This window comes from Tachypleus tridentatus, chromosome 3, assembly GCF_004210375.1.
Source record: "Tachypleus tridentatus isolate NWPU-2018 chromosome 3, ASM421037v1, whole genome shotgun sequence".
Classification (NCBI taxonomy): Eukaryota; Metazoa; Arthropoda; class Merostomata; order Xiphosura; family Limulidae; genus Tachypleus; species Tachypleus tridentatus.
The window spans coordinates 2,357,056-2,381,725 of record NC_134827.1 but is presented as its reverse complement, the minus strand read 5'-3'; the positions used below and the strand labels follow the sequence as shown (position 1 = coordinate 2,381,725).

The window sequence follows — 24,670 nt, the reverse complement described above, 5'->3', positions numbered from 1 at the left end:
TAAAACTCTTTACCTCTTCCTATGTTGGTAATCAATTTTAATAGTTTTCTTGTGAAAGATGTAACTCAAATAGCCAAAAATATTTCTTATATTCATCTCAGACCAGTTTCTAATTATTACAAAAAACAAAAGGTACATTATTTGTTTTAGTGATATATTACAAAACAATCTTGAAAACAATGTTGCAAATGTGTTCATTCTCTAATATGATTATGTAGTTAATATTTATTGAAGCTCCTTTGGCAGCAATGACATGTGGAAGTTCTTTTGGGTAACCCTCCACAAGCTTTGCACGGTATGTTGGAGATATTTTTCCCAATTATTGTTGCAAATATCCTCCAGTTCTTGTATGTTGGAAGGATGTCTTCAATTATCTTCACAGGTTAGCGAGAGAATTAGGGTCTGGGCTTTGTCTTGGTCAATCAAGAATTTATTTCTGTTTCTCCGAAACAGTTCTTAGGTTGCCTTTGATCTATGTTTGGAATCGCTGTCCTGTTGAAATGTAAACTTCGACCGAGTTTTAGTTTTTCAGTTGGCTTCTTCAGGTTTACCCTCAACATCTGTAATATTTCGTACTGTCCACGATCTCTTGAATGTACAAGTTCTCCAGTGTCAACATTCCCACAGCATTACAGACCCACCACAGTAGTAAGAGCAGAATAATCACAGCCCAAGTATGTTGCCTCACGCTAGTTTGCTGCCTCACAGAAGGAGATATGGGAAAACCCATTAGACTCAAAATAAACTATGACACAACATCCACTTACCATGGCGGCCTAGTAACGTATCCCTAATGTGATATTGTCGAGGTGTGTACAGTAACTCCGGTTGCTACTATTAAAGTCTGCAGCTACTTCATTGTCACTGCTGGCTTGATAGTCGCTTCTCTGACGATTTTACTGCTTATTCGAGCACCGACTTTTTTAGATCAACCTGACCTTGGCAAGACTGAGGTAGTGTGACTTACTTTCCATTTCTTTACATAACATATATTACAGTACTTAATAAGAAATTGAGAATCTTTGAAACTGGTGTATATCCTTCTCCAGCATTGTGTTTCTTAACATTCTTCTCTCTTAAATCTGTAGAGAGCTCAATATGTAACAGTAAATATAATTCTAGCTTTCAAAATTCTCTGCTTGTGTTGGTACTGATTGCTCTATATGAGATAATGTATTTTTTATATGGCTCCATAATATACTTTGAGATCTGATAGAACTGTACACAGCCACTTGTATTTACTTTAGCTGGGTAGTTAAAGTTAAATCAATGATGGTAAAAGCTGGGGGAGTGAACACTTTTACAAATATCATTTTATTCTGTTATATCACTAAAGTGAGTGACAATGTACCTTTTGTTCTTAGTAATATTTAGAAACTTGCCTGAGATTAGTATAATAACTACTTTTAGCCATTTGAGTCATGGTTTTTACAAGAAAATACGCAAAACTTATTATCAGCACAGACGAGTGGAGAATTTTGCAAGACACTGTATGTGAATTTGAGGGGAATGACAAGAATTAAATGGGTGGTTTTCTAGTAGAAACAACAGATTATGTTAATAAAATAGACTTTGATGAAAAGTAACAGTTAGAAACTTTATTAAAGTAGAAAATTTATGCTTAATCATTAGTTGAAATTATTACAACATTTAGACCATGATACGACTATCCGACGAAGAGCATTTGCTTTAAACGACAAAATGCGTCTTTTATTTTAAATAGTATTTCAGGTGTAATTTTTAACTTTAGTTACATCTTCCCATACACATCTTTTGCACTGGTACCATGTTAAGCATTTCTCTACCTTACGGTTGCAAGTAAATTTTCAGTTGATGCTTCTATCATTTTCTCTATGTGCAAACTTGACAACAAGTTATCTGGTTTTTCCCTACTAATCCCAATTAGCACTGGTGTCGTAAGGATCTTTATGAACATTGTATTACAATAACACAATGACCTCAGGCAAAGTTTAGTAAAAAAAAAAACAATCCCCACATATATAATGAGAAAATCATTGTACTATTTTCATTTCTTTTCATTTTGAGGTTGACGAACGTTGTTTGATTTGTTTTACTCTTCATACAGCAGTGCATATTGAGAAAATTTGAAAGAAAATCGATGAAGTGCAAGATTACGTCATTTCTAGGTGGAATATTGCACACTATCTTGTTGGCTCGGAGAATCAATATCGTAAATTTATGAAAAACTAAAATTTAGGCTGAAACTTTATCAACCTTGGAATTGAAATCTCTGAAAAATAGGACTTAAAAAGAAAGAGTTCCTTATGTTATACAAGACACTGTTCATCTGAAGACAATCTAACCTGGAAACTCCTAAGGATCGTCAGTTATGATACATGTCATTAATATAAGCAGGATTTGACGTGGAGCCAATCGCTAAATTGTACCAATATATGGATAAACTCTTCCGAGGGGCGTGCTCCCGAACATTCCCCCAGTATGACTACGCCACTAATTTCCTTTTTACTCCAAAAAGTAGCATCCCCCTAGGATATTCACCTTACTTTGCGAGTTTCTCTAATTATCATTTAAACCAAATATCCTGATTTGCTTAAATAATCTGAAAAACCTAATTCTTTGCTTATTAACATAAAGTTTTGTTTACAGTAAGTAAAGATTACGAACAAATATCACTGTTTTTTTAGGCTTGTTACTATTAACTGGTGTAGTATTTTCTCTAAGAATGTTTTGTTTATTAAGTTTATAAGGTCCTGTAGACAAGCTACTTCAAGATTTCATTATGGTAATTCGTTCATCTTACTGTTTATCTAGTGAACTAGTATTACACACTTCTATTTTATGAATTTTGAACATTAGTCTTACACATTACGGAGATATTTAACTGGTGAATTTTAACCATTAGCGCTACTTATTATATCACTGTATACCTTGTAAACTAGCAATGCTGTGTATCCTGAATACTAGCAGAACGTACTAAATAACTGTATATCTTGATCACTAACAATACGAAATACATGTATATGCAGTCGTAATTCTGTTTAACTGCAGTACAAATTAGAGTATCAAGTATTTGTACGGGACAGAACTAGTTATCTGTAACTTGTAAAATCAGTGACTTTAAGTATATTCATTGTGTCATTGAAGTTAGATAAAGGCTCTCAGTACGTATGAAAGACGTACAAGTTCATCTTTTTTGTCCGAATATCATTGTTTTATACGTGTACACAGTTGCACTTTTCTTACATTATATAGCCCCACAGTGGTACGGTGTTATGTCTGTGGACTTACACACTAAAAACCGGGTTTCGATACCCGTGGTGGGCAGAGCACAGATAGTCCATTGTGTAGCTTTGTGCTAAATTCAAAACAAGCAAAATAAACTTACATTGTACAAGATTTTCCAATTCAAGTATGCTCTTTGTTTTATACTGCTAACAGGAAATAACTCAAAAACACCATCAACTGAATCGGACAGCTAACAAGAAAAGAGAAGACAAATAATGTTGTTCAAATATGTAAAAACTAAACTATGAAATAGATCAATCAAGACCTTTAACGATATAGCACGTAATGATAGTTTTTAGAATCATCACAACTAAATCCAAAAAGAAATGTTAAAAAAAATCCTTAACGACAAAGCGAGTTATAATGCTTTACAGAGTAAGAATTAAAACGTGCACAAGAATATGACACGCTTAGTTATTTTTTTATTTTATGTATAGCGAGGTTTAAGTTGCGTGATGCTTTCTTCTTTAGCCTCAACGAAATAAGAGTGTGAAACTAAACTTGCTATTACAGCGGTAAAGAACGTAAGACTTACAACACAGAATTAAATGGAACACACTGTATAAAATAAAGTACTAAAGAATTTGAAACAAAACTAACTTTTTTATCTGTGCATTAAATATGGAAAGCATCTCGTACGAGAACATACAATAAAACGTTCTATGCAGGATGAACATCTCCCTTATCCCAACTTTGTTGGATTACTTAATTGGTTCATTCATGATATACTTTGTTTATAATGAAGACTCGAGTTTTATCAAGCTAAACTATTTTAGAAAATTGTCAAAATAGAGAGGAGATGGAGCTGAAAATTTCCACCTGAACATCTTATAAACATTTTAATTAAGGTCAGATCTAGAAATCTATTAGGTTTACATATAGCAGTTTTTATAATTGTTGAATAACTGACATTCCACCGAAAGGGCTCTGTATGACTCTATGAATTGAACAATGTAAACAAATACTTCTCTCGTTAAATTGAAAGTAGAGAGCATATTTAACTACATCACATCTGAAATACCGAACTTTTAGACCCTCCAACCCAACACACTAATCTCTAGGGAAATCCAAGGAAAAAAGGCAGCTACATTATTATGTTACATATGCCATTAGTAATTAATTGTCAAATTTTCGATTCATGAAACACATAGAATTATATAAATAAAACGGGAAGTAACTACATCCTCGAGAAACGTACAAACTCACATTCTCTAGAGTCAATTTAACTAGTTTTTGGGAATTTCAAATATTTCAACATCATCGATGGTCCATCAATGAACTCACTACTTTCACAAGAAAAAACAGCAACTATAAAACAGAAAGTTCTGCTTCTCCCTTCGAGCAACACACTTGTAGTATGTCCATATTCAATAAACAACTGGCCCCGGCATGGCCCAGTGTTTAAGGCACTCGACTCGTAAATCGAAGGTCGCGGGCTCAAGTCCCCATCATACCAAATATGCTCGCCTTTTCAGCCATGGGGGCATTGTAATGTTGTGGTCAATTCCATTATTCGTTGCTAAAAAAGTAGCCCAAGAGTTGGCAGTGGGTGGTGCTGACTAGCTGCCTTCTCACTGCTAATTTAGGGATGGCTAGCGCAGATAGTCCTTGAGTAGCTTTGCGCGAAATTCAAAATAAACAAAGCAAGTTAAATCCAAAGAGTAACTGTATCAAAAATTCAGAAAATATCAGTAACAAAAATGAAAAATCAAACATGCTTGGCCCGGCATGGCCAGGTGGTTAGGACACTCGGCGCGTAATCCGAAGGTCATGGGTTTGAATCCCCGTTACACCAAACATGCTCGCCCCTTTCAGCCATAAGGCATTATAATGTGACGGTCAATCCCACTATTCGTTGGTAAAAAAGTAACCCAAGAGTTGGCGGCGGGTGGTGATGACTAGCCGCCTTCTCTCCAGTCTTACACTGCTAAATTAGGGATGGTTAACGCAAATAGCCCTCGTGTAGCTTTTAAAAACCAACAAACAGTAAACAACTAGAAAAGTTATTACATCATTACAAAATCTAGTATCAATCTATCGAGTACAAGAGAAGAAAAATAGTATAACAATCAAAACTCTATTATTGGGTGTATTTTGCCACTAGAAACTTGAACCCGTCAAAAGAAATTAGATATGAATTTTAATTTTACATTCGATAATTGAAAGGTCACAAAAGCAACGGAATGCTCAGATTGAGTTCACAAGATTTACAAGAAAAAAATGTAGAAGTCCATTGTCATTCTTAAGTTTTCTTTAAATAAACTATTCAGTCCTAAAAATGTCAACGAATATTTAAATTAAACAAACCAAACGAGAAACCTACCTTATCGTCTGGTATATATTTTTACTCTATATTTCTGGAGTAAAATAAATGCAAAAGGATTTTTTCAGAACAAGTTTTACAAAGTGAGAGTCAAATCAAAATCACCACTACTAAACTGACTGATGAAATTGTGAAAATCACTGATCGGTATAAAATTAAACAGGGCGTGTAATGTTTCTTGGTTATAGCTGTAGAAAAACCTCCGTTGGTAAAATAGGACTTGAGGTGGAAACAAAGATGAAAAAATGTCATTATGACGTAGAGTTTAAGAAATATTTTGTTTGTTTGTAATTAAACACAAAGATACACAATGGAAACCCGGATTCTAGCGTTGTAAGTCCACGGTTATACTGTGGCTTAGGAAATCTGAAAAATTTGGGAAAGTTGCAGAGGATACTTTGAGCTAAAACTAAAAATACAGTGATACGGAATTCGAAGTGCGGGCCTGCTAAGGGTACCAGGAATTATTGAAGTAATAGACACACCTACCCTTATAACATGGTTTGATATACAGGTTTACTATCAATTAAATTTTTTGGAATTAATCTATAGAAGTTTAAATTTACATAGGAAGGGAATTATAGTTTTGTTTCCAAGCTGTTGTTTAATTACTGCGTTAACTTATAATAATTCTTGTTATGCGTTTGTGAATTTGTTTGTCCTCTGTAAATGTAAGGCTGACAAAATCAAAACGCTAGATCTGCACTCAGTAATTATAAAAACTCACTTCTAGACACATGATGCTTGCGTGACTTGCGGGGTGATTTTACCCCCCCTCTCCCATTTGGTACCCATTTTTTTGGTGGCATGAGGAGTGAATGTACTTTTCTGCATTTTGTAGCCCATTTCGTAAACTTTTCTTCCAACATTTATTACTCTTTATTCCAGACAGGATGAGTGTAGAAGTAAGCTTTGACCCCTAGTGGTATAGCGGTATATCTTCTGACTCACAACGTTAGAAACGAGTTTCAATACTCGTGTTGAGCAGGTAGCCCATTGCGTAAGATTGTGCTTTATTCCAAAAAATACTCTTTATTCACTGAAATTTTGATGTTCTTAAAAAAAGATTATTTAATTATTTAATTTAGTTGTCAATTAATAAAATCAAAGTTGGAAAATAAGTTTCTTTACGTTTCTTTCGTATAGTAAGGAGAAACGTTAATTCACGATAGGAAACTAGAATCATGTTACGACTCATCTGATCATGTGTGTTACGTGACTAAGCTAATGCACTCAAGTATAACCAAGAGAAAAATGTATAATGCATCAAAATTTGGTGATATTATATTGTGCATTCCAGTCACACATCAGCAATAACAGATTCCACAAAAATGTGGATTTCAGTCATTGATTTACTCCACTCAAAGTAGTTTGAGTTTAATCAGTATTTACAGGAGCTGACGTAAATACGAGATTTAACAAATAGTTTTACTGAAACAAAAAGTGCAAGATGGTAAAATGTGGCTCTTTTGTTGTCATCATTTCTTCCTAACACAAACATTTCTTTTGGACAGTCTGATTGGTTTCTTTAGAGCCACAATAAAGCGAACAACTTATTTTATAAAATTGCACCAACTTATTTGTGCAAAAGACTCCCAGTGTTGAGCTTTACTTATACTATAGATGTTTACCTTTCTGTTATGTTAACAGAACAGACTGCGAGAGCTAATTTTCCGTATTCTGAAAAAATATATATAAAAAACACAGAGAAATGTATGTGCTTATTATGAAAGTTGACTTTTTGACAGCAAGCACTATGGTTGCATTCATTTTCTCAGTCTGTTACAAATACGCGCGCTGGAAGATTGCAAATATTAAAAGATCATATAAGATATATCCTGCTAAGTTAGAGAAGAATAACGTAGATAGCTCTCGTGTTGTTTTGCGCGAAATTAAAAAAGAAACAAACAAATGATTCAGGGAAATGTTATACGTTAAAAATTACTGAATTCCTTGAAATGTTTTCACATATATCGATCAGACAAGTTTTGAGGTCAACTTTAAAGACTTCATCATTTTCATACAGTATAAAATAATAGGATCGAAGTTTAAAACCGGGCCCAGCATGGCCAGGTGGGTTAAAGCCCTCGTAATTCGAGGGTCGCGGGTTCTAATCCCGATCGCACCAAACATGCTCGCCCTTTCAGCTGTAGAGGCGTTATAATGTACGGTCAATCCCACTATTCGTTGGTAAAAGAGTAGCCCAAGAGTTGGCGGTGGGTGGTGATGACTAGCTGCCTTCCCTCTAGTCTTACACTGCTAAATTAGTGACGGCTAGCGCAGTAGCTTGAGTAGTTGTGCGCAAAATTCAAAAACAAATAAACAAACGAAAAGTTTAAAACCGCGTCTCTGAAAAGAGAAGAAGAACACATTACCTTGAACTGGTGTGCTCGGTCACAGTCTTGGTCCCTTCGGAGACGGTGTGTTTGGCCAACTCTCCAGGTAAAATGAGACGTACTGCAGTTTGGATCTCCCTGCTCGTGATAGTTGGTCGCTTGTTGTAATATTGTAGCAATATTGCATATTCCAAAAATGAAAGAAATGTAAAACATTAAGTTGCTGAACAAATCAAAATTCAGGGGTGAATATTGCTTGGAGAAAAGAGTTAAACTGTGCTCCCAAGTTGAGATCTCGGAGAGTAAAATTTAATATCTTCTCTAATTCTTCTTATACTGGTATAGAAATGTCGACCACACATAAACTTCTTATATTTGTCATATAGCACGAATACAACAAAGAAATATCTTCTCTTAAGACCTTCAATATTATTGTATCAAACTTTACCAAACAAATACATAGTCGTGAACTTACTTCAAGACTCTATCATCGGGTAATACTGAGGCAGAAATGAACCTTCTAAAGAATTATTTCATCTACACTAACCTATTTCCACTATTTATTATCACACAAACACAAAAACAAAGAATCAATCATGAACATAGTTGATACAAATGAACCAACCAACAATACAACAACTGCTGTTTACAATTTGTCTTTGTAATTAGTTCAAAAATAGTTCACATTTCGACAAAAGCTACAATTAAACACAAATTCTTGACTATTTCACATTCTCTCAAAACCCCATCCCAAAACTACGGTTATTACTAAATACAAATTGTGTAGTATCACAAAATACCAACGTGTAACAACTGTTCAAAGAAACTTGAAAAGTAGATTAACCGAACATAATAGAAAAATTTTCCCGTGTTTATTACTATGCAACTTATAAAAGCCATAGAATATCTACTAACAACACAGCAAATTTAATTTTGCAGCACAGCCCCACTCTCAGTACTGTTGAGCAAAGCTTTGTGACAAACTTTCTCACTACATATATGTACGTTTATATATTCCGTGTTTAGGTAAAGTGCTTGTACCTGATGATGATGAAACCTTCACAAAAATTGTACATTTGTTACTGCAGTAAACTTCTAATAAAGTTGTCTTCGTTATTCATTGAAGACGTCTGTAAATTTTAGCAGTTACGAACTTTATAAACATTTGGTTTAAAATTGTTTTCAAATTATTGATTAGGAAGGAAAATTAATATATAATATATAACTACTTTTTCTTAAGGAAACCACATCTCTTTCTGTGTTTGTTTGTATTTTTAAATCACGTTTTTAAACACTGCAAATTCTTTTTTAAACATTTGCACAACGTTCCTAATTGGTTTGTTTGTTTTTGAATTTCGCGCAAAGCTACATTAGGACTATCTGCGCTAGCCGTTTCTAAGTAAGCAGTGTAAGACTAGAGGGAAGGCGTGTGTATGTGTGTGTGCTGAACCCACCGAGGGAAATCAAACCTCTGATTTTAGCGTTATAAATCCGTAGACTTACCGCTATACTAGCGGGGTGCAGAGGGAAGGCAGCTAGTCATCACCACCTACGACAATTCTTGAGCTACTCATTTATCAACCAATAGTGGAATTGACTGTAACATTATAACGCACCAACTGCTAAAAAGTCGAGTATGTTAGGTGTGACGGGGATTCGAACTAGTGACTTTTAGATTACGAGTCGAGTGCCTTAACTACCTGGCCATGCCGAGCATTATCTAATTGTCTTTATTTCAAATTATATAATAACATTGAAAACTAATTCGTAGAATACCACAATAAACTTTTTCTGAATAAATACACAGAAGGGTTTCTTTTAAGATATATGTCTAAAATGAATGTATATATAACTATTTTTGATAATTGGAAAATTTCATGATTGTTCACTATGAACGAGGAAATCGTCTTTCATATCAAAATGGTATTGTCACACTCAGCTATTACATGCCAGACGAACGCAGCCACATCTAACACACAGCTGCGCAAATGTTCCAGACAACACTAATCAAAATATAATAGAGAGAAGCTTATTGATTAGAAAGTACTTTTATTCTTGTGAATAGGTTAGAGCTATGAAATCTACATTGACCATCATTGCAAGGGTATTCATGCAATGAAATGAAACAATGTCATTTCAACAAAATAAATAATACAATGCTAAATTTTGGTATAAAAATCTTCAAAAACCGGATTTTTTTCTAAACATTAGAATAACTGTGACTTATTCTCATCAGAATAAAACAGAACAGCAAATATGCATTATTCATTTCAAAATACTGAAATGTATTATAAACTAGTTATCCGCCAGCTATTTGTTGTAATATATATGTGTAATTTATAATGTATCATCACTAAAATAAACACATTTATCTGAATTTAAAAGCTCGTTCTATTTCACTCGTTGTTTTATGAACATCAACAGCAAAACTATCATTAAATAATGATAATCAAAGAAAATAACCGAACTTTATTTTTGTTTATGTGAAAGATTAATGAAACAAAAGATATTTGTAATGTAATTATTTTATAATGCACCTACCTCAATAATAAACCTTATATACCTATTTATTTTTATTTGGAGTGTACGTATTATAACTAAACACTGTAAGAAACCTCGATAACAGAAGTTTCCGAAATATTGGTTTTGAATTCAACTTTATATTACATAAATGTTCCAAACATTTATTTTTATTGAAATATGATTTTGAAAAATTCCCGACAGATGTAATGCACTCTTCCTTTATCACTAAGTAATGAAGGTCACGCCAACGGTCTGACAACTCAAGTTTTCATCAACGTCAGCTGAGCTAATGAAATATGACAAATATTGAAACTGTGAAGGCCTCAGTTCCTAATTAAAGCTGATGTGTTAAAATCAAACTAAAAGCTTTAGAAAAACATGTGTTATCGATAGTCAAGAGCGTGCTTTCAGTGTTACAGAAAAGCAGCTTCGAGCCTTTGGTTAGTCCTTCAACTCATAAATCTTCCTTCTCCAAGGGTAAACTCACTAAACTGGCTTCTTTTTTATTTGAAAGGACATCTTACAATACGTCAAACATATTTTATCATTACTCTGGTTTAGAAATAAACAGTTCCGACTTGACCTGTCAAATGACCTCTTTACAACGTCCAAAATATGTATACCAAAATTCCTTAAACAACCTTTGCGCTTTCCGCCTGTGATTAGCAAAAATGTCCTTATTAAAAGGTACCATGAAAATAATGGTCAAGTAATAAAAAATATTTATTTATTTTGGATAATTTTGATTCTTTGCATCAGAACAAATCATTATCCTTATCAGCTGAATAGAGTGCATTGTGCAATAAATCAACCGTTGTTAAGCTAACTAAAAACTAGTCCACACAACAGTTGGTGTTAATGGGCTGTTATCTTATTTGCACAAGAAAAACATCCATCAAGCTTCATTTATAGGTAAAAAAAAAATGAGAATCATATTAACTACTGTGACGGAAGCTTCAAGTCTTTCAATAAAGACATTAATAGTTTTTTAATGTTTTGATCAAATATAATATATAGATTCAAAGAACACAAAAAGTCACCTTCACGCGTTTTCGAACACTGCAAATCAAATAAACACAACATAACCATAGAAAACACCCAAATACTAAATAAAGAAACAAACATAAACAAACGTAAAATTAAAGAAGCCTTACTTATACAACACTCAAGCCCAAAATAAACCAATACAATGGAACACCTTTATACCTATATTAATAAATATAATCAAACATCTAAGCACGCCCTCTAAATTCCTACACTCAGTTACACAAACCCATTCAAACAAATATTTAAGATATAAACTATTTTAAACATATCTTTTTTATTTTTCGTTCGATTATAGGATCGATTATCTTTATCAGAATTATTTTTCAAGCGATTAATGTTGATAATATGCTCCGAGTTCTTTTGAAACCAGTGCATTGTACAATTTGCAATTTTATTCTTAAAGTGATTTTAGTAAAACAAATTACAAAAAATGTAATCTACTTCTGACTATAAAAAAGATCGTGCTAAAGTATTTTGTGTTGCAAAAATGAAAGTAACTTCATTTGTGACTAAGAAGAAATCAAATAACTTTGCTATACCTTTCTCTACCCCCCCGCCCAATTTTTCTTCTTTACGGTGGCTCTATGGTTAACATCAGCTTGTACAGAGTATATAGCTAATTTTGCAGCTTACTCTAACAGAAACAACACAGTAAATTTCCTTGATACAATCTTATTCGTGGAACTTCAGTCATACATCTTCCTATTCTGACAACCGTACTCCCTTCTCTTCCCTGAGTCCCTTCTCCATGACATGATTACAATAGTTTAACATGTTCATTAGTTACATTGTAACTAACAGATGAATTTAAAAAACAAATTTATCCAAACAATAATTTTAAAAACCTCCCAGTAGCTCGGCGATAAAGTTTATAATACTGAAAATTGTTTTTAAATAACCGTGGTGAGAATATTTTTTACAAGAACCTTTAATAAGAATGAAAGTAAACGAAACTACATTTGAGCAGACCCCACTTCAATCTGCAATGACTAAGCACGACAGTTTACAATTAACTTTTTAATTAATTTATCGCACACAATTCTTCAGAGCAACAGAGTTATGTTGATTGATGTTCGAGATAATACTTTGAACATGACAACGGTACAACTGGATAAGTATGTAAGTAATTTTAATTAACGTACTAACAGATTTGAAATGTCATACAAAAACATGTTTTTATGCTTGGAAACTTTTTTTTGGATACAAAAAATAAATATAAATTAATAAATATGATAAATTGTTTGTAAAGTAAACAAAGACGAATTTGACATTTAAATCATTATTTTTTCAGGACTCTATTTTAGCTGATACATTTTACATGTATTTTTTATTTTAGACTTAGGATCACAGTTTGGCATATAATAACCTCTTAGCAATCATTAATTTTGTGAACTATATAAAGTTGAAGAACAGCCGAAAAGAATATGCTAGTGCTAGTTGATAAACCGAAAGGGGCAAAAAGTAAAAAAAACATAAACATTATAGTGGCGCATCGTATATTTTGTTTTCTATTTTGTTTTAACTGGTTATATTAGTACATACCTGATACTCAATTCACAATACGATGGAATGTTACATCACATTCCTAGAGAACGTAAAACTTCTCTGAATTATTCATTTCAAAGACAAGTTCAAAGAACATTGTTTCTTGGTTAGTTGTTAATACAACTATACTGTGTTCTGCCCACCACAGGCATTGAAACCTAATTTTAGCACTATAAACCCTCTGACTTACCGCTGAGCCACTGGTGTGGAAAATGTTGGAGTACATAGTTTATATTGTTAGAACAGAACCCAAAGTGTAAAGGTGATTACATGCAATAATTAATATATAAAACCGAACCTAGAATCTCCGATTATAGAAGTTTATCTGCCACGTTTTAAATTTATAGCATTAGAGTTAGTTGTATAATGGTTATGGCAAGTAATCAGATTGAACTATACTCGTCTACCAAATATGACGGAAAGATTATCCACATCTAAATCTCAACCATATTTTACATTCTAAGTGCTAATAAAATGAGTATAACTTCATATTTGTAATTCAAAAAACAAGCTAGGACAAGATTTAAGGTAAAACTAATGAAACTTCCATCTCACTAATGAAGCTTTCCCTTAAAAAAATGTTCATAAATCTGTGTTTTGTGTGGAAGCACATAAAACTTAAACTTAATACACTGTTAATAAAATATTTGTTACGTATTACGAGCTGTTTTTGATAGCCGTGTGTTTTGTGTGTTTTTCTTATAGCAAAGCCACCTCGGGCCATCTGCTGAGCCCACCGCGGGGAATCGAACCCCTGATTTTAGCGTTGTAAATCCGTAGACTTACCGCTGTACTAACGGGGGGTATTTTGATTGCCAAAATAAAAACGTGCTCCTTTCATTTTTAATGTACTCATTTAAACATCCTATTCATAAACACATCCCCTTAGTAGGCCTTATAATAGGTCAAACAAATAACAAAAATTTAAAATAAGAAAATAAAAAACAGATATTAACTACCAAGATTTATTGTTATTGGTCAGTTGTAAACTGAACAAACAGACATTTTATAAAAATTATTATTCTTAAACAAAATTTTATTGAATTGCAGCTTAAAAAATGATGTTTGTTTCATGCAACATAGGTTCTTAGAAACAACTACATCGTGATTTAAGAAAAGTAAATAATAATTTGATTGATACACGGGACAGACATAGTTGTTTATATGTAAAGACGAGCTAAAAAAGGTAAATGAAAAAATTATAAATTAGTTGTTAAAGGTAGTAAAACTAGCGACAACTCAATCACTCACTGCAGTGGCTGAGGAACGCTTTAGAAACAACCCTGTTAGAACATCAATTTCGGCATTGTAGAAAATGTTACAAAAATAGTATTTTAAAAGTATAAATCTTGCCTTCATACGTTTGACTTACTTTTCTGATTTTTGGTAAATCTGGTGTTAAAAACGAACTACAAACAGAATCAGCTAACATTTGAATTTATTCTTAACTATTGACAAGGTAGAACTAGAAGAAAGTAAAAAGGCGCACGAGAAGAGCTCTGTCTGGGTTACGTAACATGTACTACAATTATGTACATTAACGTAATGATTTGTTGCTCTGCATCCGATAAATTCCTAATATAGAGTGGTTGTGCTGATATTAAACACAAACACCTGACAATTATGTTTTAGTGCCAAGAAAGAAATTTAGCTCCAAGATTAAGTGTGGAGAAGTGACGAATTTTGCTCACGTTTCACAAAAACCACTGTTTTTCTTACTTTTCTAGGAGAAAACTGGTAACTTTATTTTAAAAAAAAGCATAATATTGAATTCTGTCTTTATAGAATAACGTAAACAATTAAGCTAATAAAACCAACATGCCTAAAAATAAGTGTTATTGTATAGATTTTAGAAATATGGTTGAGCTTAAAAAAACATTAAATTTTCGTCAACCCGATAAACGTTGGGAAAAATTTTACTTTATTCAGCTATTGTTTGTTTATAAACAACAGATCATTTTCAGCAAAAAAAAAAATACTGACTTTTCTTTATTTTACGTTTGTTAGTTTTTTTATTAATTTCGCTCAAAGCTACACTACGCTAGCTGTCCCTAATTTAGCAGTGCAAGACTAAAACATATAACAGCGGAAAACAGTTTAAAATTAGGGACGATGAGAAGTAGCCTTATTAGCTTTGCTATAAACAACAGTCCACTATACATAAGTACTGTTTGAAACATTACTTTCAAAAAGTCATGTGATTGTCGGACCTTAGTTTTTGTATATAAACACTTTTCTCAGAAAAACTGTTGAGATTCTCTTTATTGAATACCAGTGTAATTCTACCCCATTCATATAACCAGAACGTCAATATTATCACAAGAATAGTGCTATCCAGAAATTGTAACTAAAACTTCCATATAATCGCCAGCGTAGTGTTATCATCTTCACATAACCAAATCATTGCTATGATCGCTAGTCTAGTGTTACCCTGTTCATGTAATCAAACATGCATATGATACTGCATTGAAGTCAAAAACTTACATGTGACGAATATATTCCATAACTGTACAAATACCATAAACTGTTCAGTAAAATGCGACACTGTATCAATGTTTAGTTTAAAACATAGTCCTTTAACTGCCCCTCAATTTCTGTCATATGATCTAATTAGACTCTAATTAGAGCTGCCATTTTGCTGTTTGCAATGCTCCCAAAGGTGTTAATTAGGGGCACAATATTATATCATCGTTAATATAATACTACTTTGTGAGTTGCTTGAAGATGGCTTACTTACCTGAAAGTAGCTCAAATAATGACTGGTTTGTTTTTTCTCTTCTTCCTCTTTTGTATCACGTAAGTCAAATATGTTTTACGGCCACTTGATGGAAACGCTGTACAATTTATATTACAGTCAGGTTTACTATGAAATAATATTTCAGGAACTAGTGTTTAAGGCTTGGTCTATGCATTTTGTACTTATAAAATACAGGCTATCATTTAGATGTCTCCTCGTGGGTCAAATGTAAGTTTAACAACTTCTTACAGTAGCTAAAACACGTACAACTCACTGTGTAACTTTCTGCTGAAACAAAAACTACAAGACTGTTTAGGTTATTTTACTGTCCATCATCAGACTAATATGAAAATAACTTAAAAGCTATGAGAACAGATAAATACAAGGTATTTGCTGTTGCAAAACTACATGGGTACAGCGAGGTAAACTCTGAATCGTATTCTAATTGTTGTTGTTTGCAACAATTCTTTTAAAACTTTTATATAATGTTTCTTTTTAATTTAGTTAAATTTTTATTTTCATACCCTTTGAACTGTTTTATTTGTTACTAATAGTTTAGATTTCATTTTTATTTTATTTCTAATACGTTGAAATGGTTTTATAGACATATATTTATTTTAAAAATTGTTGTATGCTATTTAACTCTAGTAAGATTAACGTTCTTAAGATTTGGTTTTATGGAAGAGGTCGATCACTTTACGAATCCACTCATTATGAAGTACTATAGTCTTTGTTGTTGTTTAACATTTACTTTCTGTACTTGGAGTTATTTATTTGTGATTCATTTTTTTCCGTAGAGATTAACACTAGTTACAAAAATAAAAGATGTTTTTGTTAACAGCAGAGGGTAATAATAGATCGTGCTTTATTACAATTTAATAGCATCTGTTGAACCCAGCATGGCCAGTTGGTTAAGGCACTCCACTCGTAATCTGCTGGTCACGGGTTCGAATCCCCACCATACCAAACATACTTACCCTTTCAGCTGTGGAGACAATCCCCCTATTCGTTAGAAAATTAGTAGCCCAAGTGTTGGCGGTTGGTGATGATGACTAGCTGCGTTTCCTCTAGTCTTACATTGTTAAATTAGGGATGGCTAATGCAGATAACCCTCGTGTAGCTTTGTGCGAAATTCAAAACAAGAACAAACAAAGTATCTGTTGCTGCTCAGGAAATGAATTTGCTTATTTTCTATTATCTTACGTGTGTACAAATCTATTGATATCACATTTTTTACCAAGGCGATAAAACACCAGCCGAAAAATTGTAGCGTAAGCAATTTTATATAATTCATATACATTTATGTATCTGTGTTGAGAATTTATGTGGCTTAGTATATTTAATTATTAGAAATTATAATATCTGCTTATCAGGGTAGATGAACGTGTATGTTGAGGACACATTGAATTGTTAGAAGATTTTATGTGGTTAAATCCTTGGAAATATAATTATTATTTCCCAAGATTATTTTAAACACATTTCTACATTATATTTTTAATTTCTCAATTGTAAAACGAGTTTACATTTCAGCGTCTTTAGTGGTCTAACTTATTACAGCTTAATTACATGGATAGAGCAAGGATGTTAGATTTTTCCAGAGATAAGCACATTACAATTAGAATTACTTCTAATAAATAAATCGATAAAAATTCATATTATCATCTTTTTTCTTTTTAAATCCAATTATGTAGATATGAGTTTTAAACAACACATATTCAGAATTTCTTACGTTTTTATTTTCATCAGTTTCATAGCATTTTTTGTCAGTCTTTGAAGATGGTTCATCTTTTTGCGTAAAAATGCTCTGCGCCGAAAAATGATTAAACAAGAAACAACTCCCCATAAAACCCTTAAATATAGTTTCCTACTGTTAATGCACTCATGCTGTTTACTTACGAACGAACTTATCCCTAGCTTTAGTAACCAGTGATCAGAGGCGTAAAGAGTCAAACTGAATGATTGGGATTTATTGCAAGAACTATGTTATGACCTAACTTATCAGAAGAAACGTCTTATTCTCTGATATTTGAAACACCTAGTGACACAGGAGATCTTATTTAACCTGTAAAAAGATGTGTCATTTGACCACAATCAATGGGAAAATAAATGTTATGATCCTAAGTTGGTACCCACCCCCAGTGACTCACCGGTAATTCTGGAAATATGTAACGCCAAAAACCGGGTTCCAATATCCGTAGAGACATGATCATTTTAGAAATGCACTCTAATAAAGAAATGTGAGCACTTTGTACATTAATATTATTAGGTTGAGGAATAATTCGTGAGCGTTTTTTAAATAATTTCATTCAAGCATTACATGCAAGACTATGCAATACTTCAATGCATGAACACATTACACCCAAAACATTTATTATGATACTTTATTTCATGTAATACTTAGGTATATAGTATGCTTTGTTTTAAACGAAATTGCAATATATTAAATGCGAAAAGCAGATGGTGTCGAAAATGCTCGATTTTGTCCACTTGACATTCCATTTAATGAGCTGAAAATGAAAGCAAAAATTAAAGACATATGAAAATCAAACACACCATCTATTAGAGCAAACAATTATCCACCAAATGACATGAAATATTTTGCGAAAGCGTTTCATTTATGAATATATTTTTGTAACTAGAAAAAACGCTCACGAATAATTTCTCAACCCAATACATAAAACGAACCAGTTTTATGGTTGGAGAAGTCCAACGTGACATTCTCATTAGTTGCAACACAAGGTTGGTCATATTGCCTTCTGCAGTAAATCCTATTAATTGGATAAACAAAAATATTATTTTCATGAAAGAATAAAAGGGCATTTTTCTACATTACCTCAACCTGATGACATTTTCTATTTAACAGTTCAATTAAATATCCAAATTCTTGTTGGTTCTTTATAATTATTTATCATTTCATACTTCTCAGACTAATTCTCTCACTCAATACAATCACCCGGAAGACAATGAAAAGCCTTAGGCTTACAACGTAAAATCAGAAATGGATGTCATAATAGAAAGGAAAACCGTTTAGAGTGTGCTGTCATTTATTCATGAAACTGCGAATGTTTCACATTTTCCGAATAAGAAAACTTTGTCACTACATTTTACCACTGCAAACACGCTGTCTTATACATAAACAAGCTATTCTGTAGTAAAAGAACAAATTAAAAAAAAACAATAAATTATCACCACACTGCTGTTACGTCTACCTAACAAAATGGTTTGTGAAACACAATGTAACTCAAGTATAGAGTATAGAAAAAAGCAAATTTTCAAACTATGCTGTTGATTACACCTATAAAAATAATATGTGCTAAAAATAGATAGATTCTACCTACTAGATATAACTTACTTAGATTTTAGGATAATGAATAACTGTGTTGATACTTTTATCTAAAACTATCCAATGTTACCAGCACCTACTCATTTAGTGTCGACGAGAAACAGAAGAAATTAGGTTTTACCCACAATCTTACTATTATTGTACAAAACACTTTTTTACGAACACGTGTTATATCATCACTATTGTCGTTTCTTCTACCTGTGCAACCTGGGCGATCCTAACATTGTTCAAATAGGAACTGAAAAAACTGAGCTAACGTCATTATGGCACTGATTCTGTTTATCCATGTTGGTCAATTCTAATACTATACACTTGATACTTCTAACAAAGCAGCTTGGTTTCCACTTATAATCTATACTTAAAAACAGTAAATATTGGTCAACCATCAGTAATGAGAAACGTTTTCAAACTTACCATACTCTTATCAAAATTCCCAGCATGGCCAGGTGGGTTAAGGCGTTCGACTCGTAATCTGAGGGTTGTGGAGTCGAATCCTTCTCGCAACAACTATGCTCGCCTTTTTAGCCGTGAGGGCGTTATAATGTGACAGTCAATTTCACTATTCGTTGGCAAAAGAGTAGCCCAAGGGTTGGTGGTGGGTAGTTATGAGTAGCTGCCTTCCCTCTAGTCTTACACCGTTAAATTAGGGAAGGCTATCGCAGACAACCCTTCAACCCAAAACTTATCAAAATCATTAACTTAAATACGACATTTCAAAAATAATAACTCTTTTAGTAAAATGTGTGACCATGTTCAACTGATTTTTTACCTCCACTACAAATGTTATCACGATTACAGAAAATACTAGCTGAATGTCCGTCACTTGACGACAAATACTGATTATTATTTCTTCTGGAAACTAAATTTAATTGAGTTTGTTTTTAATTCCGCACAATGCTACATGGAAGCTATCTGCGCTAACTGTCCCTAAGTTTGCAGTGTAGAATTGGAGGAAAGGCAAGTAAATATCATCACCTACCGCCAACTCTTTTACCAACGAATAGTGGAGTTGACCGTAACTTTATAACGTCCCTACGATTGATAGGGCGAGCCTGTTTGGTGTGGCAGGGATTCGATCCCGCGACCCTCAGATTACGAGTCGAGTACCTTAACTACCCTAGTCATGCGGGTTAGTTAAATGAGTGTTTTATAAGCACATTTTCTAAAAGATAATTATATTATAGTAGTAGTCAGCAGATAGCCCGATGTGGCTTTGCTATATGAAAACGCACACACGTATTGTAGTGGCAACTTACGAATAAATATTATTTATCAATTTTTTATTATTTCGCGAAAATAACATTTTTATATATATATCGTCATCTCCTACAAGTCTTTCACGATTAAAAATTTAAATTGTAAAGCTTTGTTAGATTGAATCATGCGAAAAAAAAACTAGTTCTCGAAGAAATATTCCACATATTTAAATTTTGCTGTTTATTAATAGTGACGATAAAGGTAACGAACTACCATATGACGAAAGAATTCATAAAAGTTTCACCTTTCATAAAAAATGCTTGTATTATAGCATGTTTAAGTGAATGCTTTAAAAAAAAAACTCTTACTTAAATTGAACACTTTAATAATAATGTATTGCATTGCCATCTGTTGGGTTGAAATATATTTAAAGTGTGTTTGACACAGACAATGTGTTCATTCGTAATGGATATGATTTCTCATTTAATCTATAATGATATTCGTATTTTTCTGAATACTCAAAAAGCTTCCTTTAAGACACTCATAATCATTTTTTTAAATAGATATAAAAATTAACATAAAATTCCCACTCGACTGCGACGAAAGTTTTCCGCGTGATAGTTGAGCAATATAATTACTCTCACACTCAGTTGAAATTGGATGTTAGCTAATAATTAAAATATCTAAGTTAAACTATCCAGCTGTTCTAGTTTTCACTAATATTGTAAGAGCTTGTTCTAAACATAATGAGTTTATATCTTAAAAACGTATAAAGATCTCCACTTGACTGGGATTTGAACGAGAGAGATTGACCAGTGAGCCAATTTGAATGTTACCAACGGTACGAGCGTTAAGAGCTGAGTGGATCGTTACAAACAATATGAATGTTAAAAGCAGAGTGGAGCGTTACCAACGATATGAACGTTAATACACATTGTATGTATCACGTTTGTTTGTTTTGGAATTTCGCACAAAGCTACTCGAGGGCTATCTGTGCTAGCCGTCCCTAATTTAGCAGTGTAGCAGCTAGTCATCACCACCCACTGCCAACTCTTGGGCTACTCTTTTACCAACGAAAAGTGGGATTGACCGTCACATTATAACACCCCCACGGCTGAAAGGGCGAGCATGTTTGGCGCGACGGGAATGCAAACCCGCCACCCTCAGATTACGAGTCGCACGCTCTAACACGCTTGGCCATGCCGGGCCGTAAATTGGTATAATAGTAATGTGTATGAGGTGGGCCCTCTTTTATTGACAGTTCAACAAAATAAAGCGTCTGTGCAAACAATCAGTCAGTAAAAACTTAATTTTAAGAATAAATTTAGTTTTTAAATTGGCCAAATAATGTAACTGAAAATCTGTAGGTTAAATTTCAGTATAAAAATGTGTTTGATAGTAAGATTTAGTAAGAGAATTAGATGAAATTCCCTTATTTTTAAGACAATTGTCAGTTTATAGAAAAGGTATTGGTTCCAAGATAAATGCAGTTCATAATCGGCTTTTAAATATTGTAACTTTTAGTCACTTAAAGCTGTTTATTCAAATTTTATTATTAGCATTTACTTCTTCTGGTCGTACGGACTGGCCCTGTGATACAACTCTAGATTTTAGGGTTGAAAAGACTAGTTCGGATCCATGCAATGGCACAAAATACTTCCCGCGTGTCAAATGCTAAGTGCGTTATAAGGGTAGGTGTCAATCTCTTAAGTCTGTGGAATTAAACGCTAAAAATTCGGGATTCGATTTCTCGCGGTGGACACAGCAGATAGTTCAACGTGGCTTTGCTCTAGAACAAAAAAAACCTTATTACTTGGCATGAGTTGTGAGTGATGGCTACAGTAAGCTAGCTGCCTTCTATTTGGTCAATAGGGCGAAACTGGGGACAGTGGTAGGAAGCCCTAGTATTGTTGTCGTATATACAAAAATGCACACTCATTCCTGCAGGTCAAGTGAATAACTTGTTTGTTAGTTCTTGAGAAACATAATGTTGGATGAAAAGCATGTTAAATAAACCGTTAGACTTTTTCACTTTTTCACTGAATGTTAATATTTTGTCTCAGTGCGTCGGTTACACACCTTTTTCAAAAAAGTAGATAAGAGAGTGATAATTTTTGTATAGCTGTACAACACGGTTCCAAAGTCTGTTCCGTTTTTTAAACATGTTACGTGTGTAAGATGTGGTAACGTCATATGTGAAAGAAGAATAAACTGTTAAGTAAACAATATAGGTTATGAAAAGATAAAATTAAAACCTTATGTGAAAAACCTAATAAAATAAGGGGAGTGCAAGTAAATAAATCAGTGTCTTAACGTAAAGGATGATAAGTTTAAGTTTAATGAAGTACATCTGTGAGGTTAACGTGTCGTACGTTATTTTACAGTTGGAAACAAATTAATATTAATGTGTTTCGATTATAAAAATATCGTATAAGTTGCTTTTATACAATTATTATATAAGTGCAGGTACTTTGATAATTAAAGATAACATCCTTTGGATCTGTTTATTATAGGAGGATTTTTTCCCTTTTGGTAAGTACTGCATCTGTTTGTTTTATTTATTTAAAATCATGTGTTTACAGTAAGATGAGAATCAATATTAATTAAACTATGTTTGTTTGCTTTATAATTTTGCTGAAGCGCTTTTGTTTTGTTCAAAATTTATAGTTTTCTGATGTGTTTGTTTGTTTCTGATTTTGCCCAAAGTTACACGAGGGTTATCTGCGCTAGCCGTCCCTAATTTTGCAATGTAAGACTAGAAGAAAGGCAGCTAGTAATCACTACCCACCGCCACCTTTTGGGCTACTCTATTACCAACGAATAGTGAGGTTGAACATCACATTATAATGTCTCCACAGCTTAAAGGGTGAGCATATTTGGTATGGTGGGGATTCGAACCGGCGAGCCTCGGATTACGAGTTGAGTGCCTTAACCACCTGGCCATGCTGATGGGTTGGAACTATGCCTATATAAGCCAACAAACATTACATTGAAATTGCTTCGATTCCCCCTTGCCCTTTGTGTACACAACAGATAATCCAATAAAACACACACACACTCATTAAATTTTCTGTAGCACAACATAAACACAGTGTGGGAGGACACACAAACATTTTATATATTTCAAGAAGTGCCCTTTCCATGGAGAGATGCTATGGAAATAAATGGCTGCCACTACAGCCATAATACGTGAAGTTCATACTACAATAACCACCATAACGATGATATGAAGAGCCGTTTCTTGAGTTACAACAACTTCATAGTTTGACCCATGACCTTACAACTCATTCCATAAGATACTTCTGCGACTAATGACCGTTAATTAATTAACAACGCGAAACAGTACGGAAGGACATTAAAATCTGGGTGTTGAAAGAATGTAACAGAAAGTACCAATACCGGCACTATTTTGTTCACAACCTCTTCGTACGAAGTCACTTTGACTAAGTATATACATAGGGAGTTCTTAAAGCTTATACAAAACGTTCGTAATAATATGTTATTTTATAGATAAATTATGTGAAATTTAGTATTTTATGTTATTTATCATAGCATCTACTAGATTTTCCTTAAGTTCATAACTCGGGAAAAAAACGGGCGCCTTAGCTTGCTGCAAATATAAATTAAAACAGTAAAAGAAAACACAAACGATGAAACAAGTCTAATAGTAAATTTAATGAAAAACATTCTTACAGAGTTCATTACAGAATTTACAAAGCCGACCCAATCTAAAACTAGCATAGACCTATTCATAAACATAGCCAAAAAACATATAACACCACACATACCACGACTAATCACAACAATCACAGGATACATGCTAAAATATAAAATTCACAGTTCATCAATATCCAAGGTGCACTTGCTTCCAAGAAACAAAAGATACTAACCCTGATATTCTTATTATAAGTGAAACACTAATTTATCCCAAGAATAGATTCAATATACGTAACTATACGTCAATAAGAAAAGATAGAACTAATACCCAAGACACCAACAGAAGAATTATGTTACTATATAAAAACCACCTTTCCGTTACTGAAATCAAAACGAACAGTAATAATGAAAATATTATGGTTGATATCCTCTTAGAAAACCAATCGATAATAAGAGTATTAGGTATTTATTGTTCTCCAACTTAGTGCATAGACATAAATTTCATGCACAACATCTTTTCCCACAACCAAAATACAATTGTAATAGGTGATATGAATAGCAAACATAAAAACTTTGGATGCAATACCACAAACTCAAATGACAGACACCTATTACAATTCATAGATGATAACAGCATATCCCTTATTAATGATAATACATCTACGCATACTACCTATGCAACAAACTCAAATTAT

General features: G+C 33.1%; 1 protein-coding gene across 1 annotated transcript in view; it reads left to right on the top strand.

Moving 5' to 3' along the window:
• Positions 1-22,614: 22,614 nt before the first annotated feature.
• LOC143246212 (sodium-coupled monocarboxylate transporter 2-like) overlaps positions 22,615-24,670 on the top strand; it is a 64,217-nt gene continuing 62,161 nt past the window's right edge. Inside the window, exon 1 of the mRNA XM_076492487.1 lies at positions 22,615-22,850. The gene's annotated coding sequence lies outside the window, so the exon portion shown is untranslated. The remainder of the gene's footprint in view (positions 22,851-24,670) is intronic.